Source organism: Scomber japonicus, chromosome 7 (genome assembly GCF_027409825.1).
Source record: "Scomber japonicus isolate fScoJap1 chromosome 7, fScoJap1.pri, whole genome shotgun sequence".
In the NCBI taxonomy this organism is placed as follows: domain Eukaryota; kingdom Metazoa; phylum Chordata; class Actinopteri; order Scombriformes; family Scombridae; genus Scomber; species Scomber japonicus.
Genome location: NC_070584.1, coordinates 3,865,740 through 3,874,104, shown reverse-complemented (window position 1 = coordinate 3,874,104; position 8,365 = coordinate 3,865,740).

Here is an 8,365-nt window from a genome sequence, read left to right as displayed (position 1 = left end):
AGTCAAACGAAGAGTGGAAATCACTTTTTCTTCAAAGTTAGAGTGGAAGCATTAGTTATTGACACTCTTACTGCTCAAATGCAGGCCAGGCAGGTGTGTGTCTGGGTGCGTCTTTGTGTGTGTGTGTGTGTGTGTGCGCTGTAGTGTCGGGCACAGAGTTAGTGTATATTCCTACTGCCTTGTGCTCTGTGTGCTACTCTCTGCTGTACTCGTCCCGGCAGTAGCCCCGTGGCACTCAAAATTTCCCTGGAATTTTCTAGTGTTTACTTTACAATTCTCTTTTGCCATATTTCGGCGCATAACTCCTCCCACAGCTTTGAGAAAACCCCAACAATATATACATCAAAACGTGCGGCTCGATCGGTAAAGAGGTGCTATGACTTTTGGTGTTTAAATTCCTATTTTTCCCAAAGTTATTCCCAAAACAAAATAGGCATGATTCTCCATTGGAAATGAATGGGAATTTCTTTTTAAACACAAAATTTCATCTTTTTTCAGAATCACCTAGCTCTCTTATACTTGCACATAGAAATGTGATTCAAACTTTAAAACGAAGGAAAACTTGTTCTCTCTTCACAACACAGTTATTGACACTCTTACTGCTCAAATGAAGGCCAGGCAGGTGTGTGTGTGTGTGTGTGTGTGTGTGTGTGTGTGTCTTTGTGTGTGTGTTTTGTACACACTATGTAGTGTGCTAACATTATATGTGAAGTGTAAAGTGCTGTAGTGTCGTGCATAGAGTTAGTGCATGTTGCTACTGCCTTGTGCTCTGTGTGCTACTCTCTGCTGTACTCGTCCCGGCAGTAGCCCCGTGGCACTCAAAATTTCCCTGGAATTTTCTAGTGTTTACTTTACAATTCTCTTTTGCCATATTTCGGCGCGTAACTCCTCCCGCAGCTTTGAGAAAACCCCAACAATATATACATCAAAACGTGCGGCTCAATCGGGGGAGGGGTGCTATGACTTTTGGTGTTGAAATTCCAAAGTTTCCCAAAGTTATTCCCAAAACAAAATAGGCATGATTCTCCATTGGAAATGAATGGGAATTTCTTTTTGAACACAAAATTTCATCTTTTTTCAGAATCACCTAGCTCTCTCATACTTGCACATAGAAATGTGATTCAAACTTTAAAACGAAGGAAGACTTGTGCTCTCTTCACAACACTAAACTGTTTTTACATAGCATGTAAACTTTTCAAACTATGAGCAGTCAAACGAGGAGTGGAAATCACTTTTTCTTCAAAGTTAGAGTGGAAGTGTCAGTTATTGACACTCTTACTGCTCAAATGCAGGCCAGGCAGGTATGGTGTGTGTGTGTGTGTGTGTGTGTGTGTGTGTGCTGTAGTGTCGTGCATAGAGTTAGTGCATGTTCCTACTGCCTTGTGCTCTGTGTTCTACTCTTTGCTGTACTCGTCCCGGCAGTAGCCCCGTGGCACTCAAAATTTCCCTGGAATTTTCTAGTTCTTACATCTTCTTCCGCCGTTTTTCGGCGCGTAACTCCTCCCGCAGCTTTGAGAAAACCCCGACAATATATACATCAAAACGTGCGGCTCGATCGGGGGATGGGTGCTATGACTTTTGGTGTTGAAATTCCAAAGTTTCCCAAAGTTATTCCCAAAAAACCGGGAGATTTCTCCATTGAAAATGAATGGGAATTTTTTGAAAAACCCAAAAAATTTCACCTTTTTTCACCTTTTTTCAGAGTCACCTAGTTCGCTCATACGTGCACGTAGAAACGTCATTCAAACTTTAAAACGAAGGAAAATTTGTCCTCTCTGGAAAAATACCAAATTATTTTACATAACATGTAAACTTTTCAAACTGTGAGCAGTCAAACGAGGAGTGGAAATCACTTTTTCGTCAAAGTTAGAGTGGAAGCGGCAGTTAGTTAGAGTGTGAGAAGCAGTAATTCATAACCTTCATTTTTATTTTTAACTCGAGCTCACGGCCAAACCGTAAAAAGGAGACAAATAATTTTTGGTCAAAATGTAGACATAGGTGTTGGGATTCATAAAATGTGAAGTTGACAGGCGGGGTCTGCACAAAATTTAAACGGGGGGGCCGAGACCGGCGGCAATACCTGTCTCACTCCCCATTAAACCTAATGTAATCATCTTCTTTTTTCAAAAGAATCTCACTCTGTGTTCGCACTGAGCTTACTCGCTCATTTTAAGGAATATCTGAATAAAATAAACACTGTCAGAATCTGCCGGCTTCTGTGTCTCTCACGGTGTTTTCGGTTTTTGGACAGGAGTTACGGTTTTCTCACAGTTTGCAATTGTTCGGGACCTTGTCAGAAGCCAAATCCCTCAGAATTTTGAGACATTTTTCAAGGCAGATCCTGAAATCGCCATAGCAACCGCAGGGCCTTAGCTGACCTTGGCAACCTGTTGCTGGGCAGAATCTGATCTACCTTTTTGTGATTGGCTGAACTGATCTACCTTTTTGTGATTGGCTAATTCTACCTGTCTGTCTGTTTTGCCAGTTAACTGAGATCGCAGCCGAGCTAGTATTGATAGTCTCTCTCTATATATACATATGAATTATACTGACAGTCTTACTGCTCAAATGCAGGCTGGTGTGTGTGTGTGTGTGTGTGTGTGTGTGTGTGTGTGTGTGTGTGTGTGTGTGTGTGTGTGTGTGTGTGTATGTGTACACACTGTGTTGTAGTGCTTAGAGTTAGTGCATGTTGCTACTGCCTTGTGCTCTGTGTGCTACTCTCTGCTTACATCTACTGTTACACTTGATACTGACTAGTAAGATGTACTTAATACTGCCACAGTAAAAGTTACTTAGTGTTATATGATTACTTTACAATTCTCTTTTGCCAAATTTCGGCGCGTAACTCCTCCCACAGCTTTGAGAAAACCCCGACAATATATACATCAAAACGTGCGGCTCGATCGGGGGAGGGGTGCTATGACTTTTGGTGTTGAAATTCCTATTTTTCCCAAAGTTATTCCCAAAACAAAATAGGCATAATTCTCCATTGGAAATGAATGGGAATTTCTTTTTAATCACAAAATTTCATCTTTTTTCAGAGTCACCTAGCTCTCTTATACTTGCACATAGAAATGTGATTCAAACTTTAAAACGAAGGAAAACTTGTGCTCTCTTCACAACACTAAACTGTTTTAACATAACATTTAAACTTTTCAAACTATGAGCAGTCAAACGAGGAGTGGAAATCACTTTTTCTTCAAAGTTAGAGTGGAAGCGGCAGTTATTGACAGTCTTACTGCTCAAATGCAGGCCAGGCCGGTGTGTGTGTGTGTGTGTGTGTGTCTTTGTCTGTGTGTGAGTGTTTGTACACACTGTGTTGTGTGCTATAACAGGGTATGTGTGAAGTGTAAAGTGCTGTAGTGTAGTGCTTAGAGTTAGTGCATGTTGCTACTGCCTTGTGCTCTGTGTGCTACTCTCTGCTTACATCTACTGTTACACTTGATACTGACCAGTAAGATGTACTTAATACTGCCACAGTAAAAGTTACTTAGTGTTATATGATCAGGGTGACTTTTGAACACTGGAAATAAATCGTGTACTCGTCCCGGCAGTAGCCCCGTGGCACTCAAAATTTCCCTGGAATTTTCTAGTGTTTACTTTACAATTCTCTTTTGCCATATTTCGGCGCGTAACTCCTCCCGCAGCTTTGAGAAAACCCCGACAATATATACATCAAAACGTGCGGCTCGATCGGGGGATGGGTGCTATGACTTTTGGTGTTGAAATTCCAAAGTTTCCCAAAGTTATTCCCAAAAAACCGGGAATATTTCTCCATTGAAAATGAATGGGAATTTTTTTTTAAAACACAAAATTTCACTTTTTTTCAGAGTCACCTAGTTCGCTCATACGTGCAGGTAGAAACATGATTTAAACTTTAAAACGGAGGAAAATTCGTCCTCTCTGGAAAAATACAAACTATTTTAACATAACATGTAAACTTTTCAAACTATGAGCAGTCAAACGAGGAGTGGAAATCACTTTTTCGTCAAAGTTAGAGTGGAAGCGGCAGTTAGCTAGAGTGTGAGAAGCAGTAATGCATAACCTTCATTTTTATTTTTAACTCGAGCTCACGACCAAACCGTAAAAAGGAGACAAATAATTTTTGGTCAAAATATAGACATAGGTGTTGGGATTCATAAAATGTGAAGTTGACAGGCGGGGTCTGCACAAAATTTAAACGGGGGGGCCGAGACCGGCGGCAATCCCTGTCTCGCTCCCCATTAAACCTAATGTAATCGTCTTCTCTTTTCAAATGAATCTCACTCTGTGTTCACACTGAGCTTACTCGCTCATTTTAAGGAATATGTGAATAAAATAAACACTGTCAGAATCTGCCGGCTTCTGTGTCTCTCACGGTGTTTTCGGTTTTTGGACAGGAGTTACGGTTTTCTCACAGTTTGCAATTGTTCGGAACCTTGTCAGAAGCCAAATCCTTTAGAATGTTGAGACATTTTTCAAGGCAGATCCTGAAATCGCCGTAGCAACCGCAGGGCCTTAGCTGACCTTGGCAACCTGTTGCTGGGCAGAATCTGATCTACCTTTTTGTGATTGGCTGAACTGACCTACCTTTTTGTGATTGGCTAATTCTACCTGTCTGTCTGTTTTACCAGTTAACTGAGGTAGCGGCTGAGCTAGTATTGATACTCTCTCTATATATACATATGAATTATATTGACAGTCTTACTGCTCAAATGCAGGCTGGTGTGTGTGTGTGTGTGTATGTGTGTGTGTGTGTGTGTGTGTGCGTGCGTGCGTGTGTGTGTGTGTGTGTGTGTGTGAGTACATACTGTGTTGTAGTGCTTAGAGTTAGTGCATGTTGCTACTGCCTTGTGCTCTGTGTGCTACTCTCTGCTTACATCTACTCTGACACTTGATACTGACCAGTAAGATGTACTTAATACTGCCACAGTAAAAGTTACTTAGTGTTATATGATCTGGGTGACTTTTGAACACTGGAAATAAATTGTGTACTTGTCCCGGCAGTAGCCCCGTGGCACTCAAAATTTCCCTGGAATTTTCTAGTGTTTACTTTACAATTCTCTTTTGCCATATTTCGGCGCGTAACTCCTCCCACAGCTTTGAGAAAACCCCAACAATATATACTTCAAAACGTGCGGCTTGATCGGTAAAGAGGTGCTATGACTTTTGGTGTTGAAATTCCTATTTTTCCCAAAGTTATTCCCAAAACAAAATAGGCATTATTCTCCATTGAAAATGAATGGGAATTTCTTTTTGAACACAAAATTTCATCTTTTTTCAGAATCACCTAGCTCTCTCATACCTGCACATAGAAATGTGATTCAAACTTTAAAACGAAGGAAGACTTGTGCTCTCTTCACAACAAACTAAACTGTTTTAACATAACATGTAAACTTTTCAAACTATGAGCAGTTAAACGAGGAGTGGAAATCACTTTTTCTTCAAAGTTAGAGTGGAAGCATGAGTTATTGACACTCTTACTGCTCAAATGTAGACCAGGCAGGTGTGTGTGTGTGTCTTTGTGTGTGTGTCTTTGTGTGTGAGTGTTTGTACACACTATGTTGTGTGCTAATACAGGGTATGTGTGAAGCGTCAAGTGCTGTAGTGTCGTGCATAGAGTTAGTGCATGTTCCTACTCTCTGCTGTACTTGTCCCGGCAGTAGCCCCGTGGCACTCAAAATTTCCCTGGAATTTTCTAGTTAGTGCCACGGGGTTCTAGCTCCGAGGCATTCCACTCCAGAAGCTGGAGAGGAATGCCTCGGGGCGAAGCCAAATCCTTTAGAATTTTGAGACATTTTTCAAGGCAGATCCTGAAATCGCCATAGCAACCGCAGGGCCTTAGCTGACCTTAGCAACCTGTCGCTGGGCAGAATCTGATCTACCTTTTTGTGATTGGCTGAACTGATCTACCTTTTTGTGATTGGCTAATTCTTCCTGCCTGTCAGTTAACTGAGCTCATTCATTTGAATGGATTAATTCATGTTTACTGAGGACAAAATAAATAGTTTTATTGTTTTGTATTGTAGTTATATGATTTGGGGTTTTTAAAAAGATTCAACATTTATCAATAGGAGATGAACAAAATGTACATAATATAATTTCATACGTCCAAGAAATTTAAAATAAAATGTGTAATGAAATCTACTCTCTAAATGATTTCAATATTTACTTAATAATTTCATAACAGTGATGTTCCTGTCTTTGGAAAAAATGAAGTAGACTTTAATTAATTGGTGTAAATAAATACTATTTATGCTTAAATATGATCATAATCATTACTTAATATTTTCAGGGATGTTAAGTTGAGAATAAAGTATATAAGTTTGCCGGTAATATGTCTGATTTTATTTATGTGTCATTATTATCATGGAGTAGCTCTGTTCATGGGGGGGAGGAAGAGGCAGAGGTCAGAGGTCAACCAGTTCAATGAGCCTGAAACCAGGATAGCTACAGGTGAGCAGACACTGCAGGCTCACACACTTACAGCTGAGTAAGTATGTTGCTTTGCTTGTTTGTATTATTTCATAAATTCCCTCCATAAATACTCCTATCCTGTGAAATAAGGCCAGATTACATCAGTACAGCATTACCTCTGAACTGATGAGAGACCCAAGCATGATGTTCAACCTGTCTTCATCACCTGGAGACCTACAGCATCACCTCACCCTGTCTTCATCACCTGGAGACCTACAGCATCACCTCACCCTGTCTTCATCACCTGGAGACCTACAGCATCACCTCACCCTGTCTTCATCACCTGGAGACCTACAGCACCACCTCACTGTGTCTTCATCACCTGGAGACCTACAGCATCACCTCACCCTGTCTTCATCACCTGGAGACCTACAGCATCACCTCACCCTGTCTTCATCACCTGGAGACCTACAGCATCACCTCACCCTGTCTTCATCACCTGGAGACCTACAGCATCACCTCACCCTGTCTTCATCACCTGGAGACCTACAGCACCACCTCACTGTGTCTTCATCACCTGGAGACCTACAGCATCACCTCACCCTGTCTTCATCACCTGGAGACCTACAGCATCACCTCACCCTGTCTTCATCACCTGGAGACCTACAGCACCACCTCACTGTGTCTTCATCACCTGGAGACCTACAGCATCACCTCACCCTGTCTTCATCACCTGGAGACCTACAGCATCACCTCACCCTGTCTTCATCACCTGGAGACCTACAGCATCACCTCACCCTGTCTTCATCACTTGGAGACCTACAGCATCACCTCAGCCTGTCTTCATCACCTGGAGACATACAGCATCACCTCAGCCTGTCTTCATCACCTGGAGACATACATCATCACCTCACCCTGTCTTCATCACCTGGAGACCTACAGCATCACCTCACCCTGTCTTCATCACCTGGAGACCTACAGCATCACCTCACCCTGTCTTCATCACCTGGAGACCTACAGCATCACCTCACCCTGTCTTCATCACCTGGAGACATACATCATCACCTCACCCTGTCCAGGGTCAGCCAGCCTGGTGTTTCTGCCAGAGATGCAGATTCCCTCCAACATGAAGCACTTAGAGACAGAAGAGTAGTGATACCAAGCTGCTGTGTGTGGAGATCTGTCACTCACACTGTATTAAAATAAATATGGAAAATAACACATGGGTGTTTGTAATAGAGTAAAATGACTATCTATGTATTATTATCAGTATAAAACAGAACAATCACAATATCAGTAGAAATAATAAACATGTACACAAACATATTTATAAATGACATAGTTAGTTAGTCTTATATAGTTAGATACTCAGTTGTTAGTTGAAGCTTGTTACTCTAAGTGTGTGACACAGAGGAGAGGAGGCATGACTGAAGGGAAATACATTTATTGAGGGGAATAGAACTGAGAGCTGGGGCAGGGGAACTGCTGTGAGGGTTAGGGTCCAGGTCTGAGGAGCAGGGTCCAGGTCTGAGGAGCAGGGTCTGGGATGCCTTTAAAGAGAATAAATACAGAGCCATTATTAGTCTCATGTCATTGTTACTGGATAACTGAGAAGACTGATGTGATGCTACAGTAATGTGTAATAATAATAATAATAATAATAATAAAATAATAAGTATTATTATTATTATTATATTATTAATTATTATTATTACTAATAATAATAATAATTATTATTATTATTATTATAAATAATAATAATAATAATAATAATAATATAATTATTATTAATAATAATAATAATAATAATTAATCACAACAATAAATAATAATAATAATAATAATAATAATAATAATATAATTATTATTATTATATTATACATAATAATAATAATAATAATAATAATAATAATAGAAAAAATGTGCAGATTTTATTTTAGTTTAGGAAATGAGCAGACCTTGATCTGAA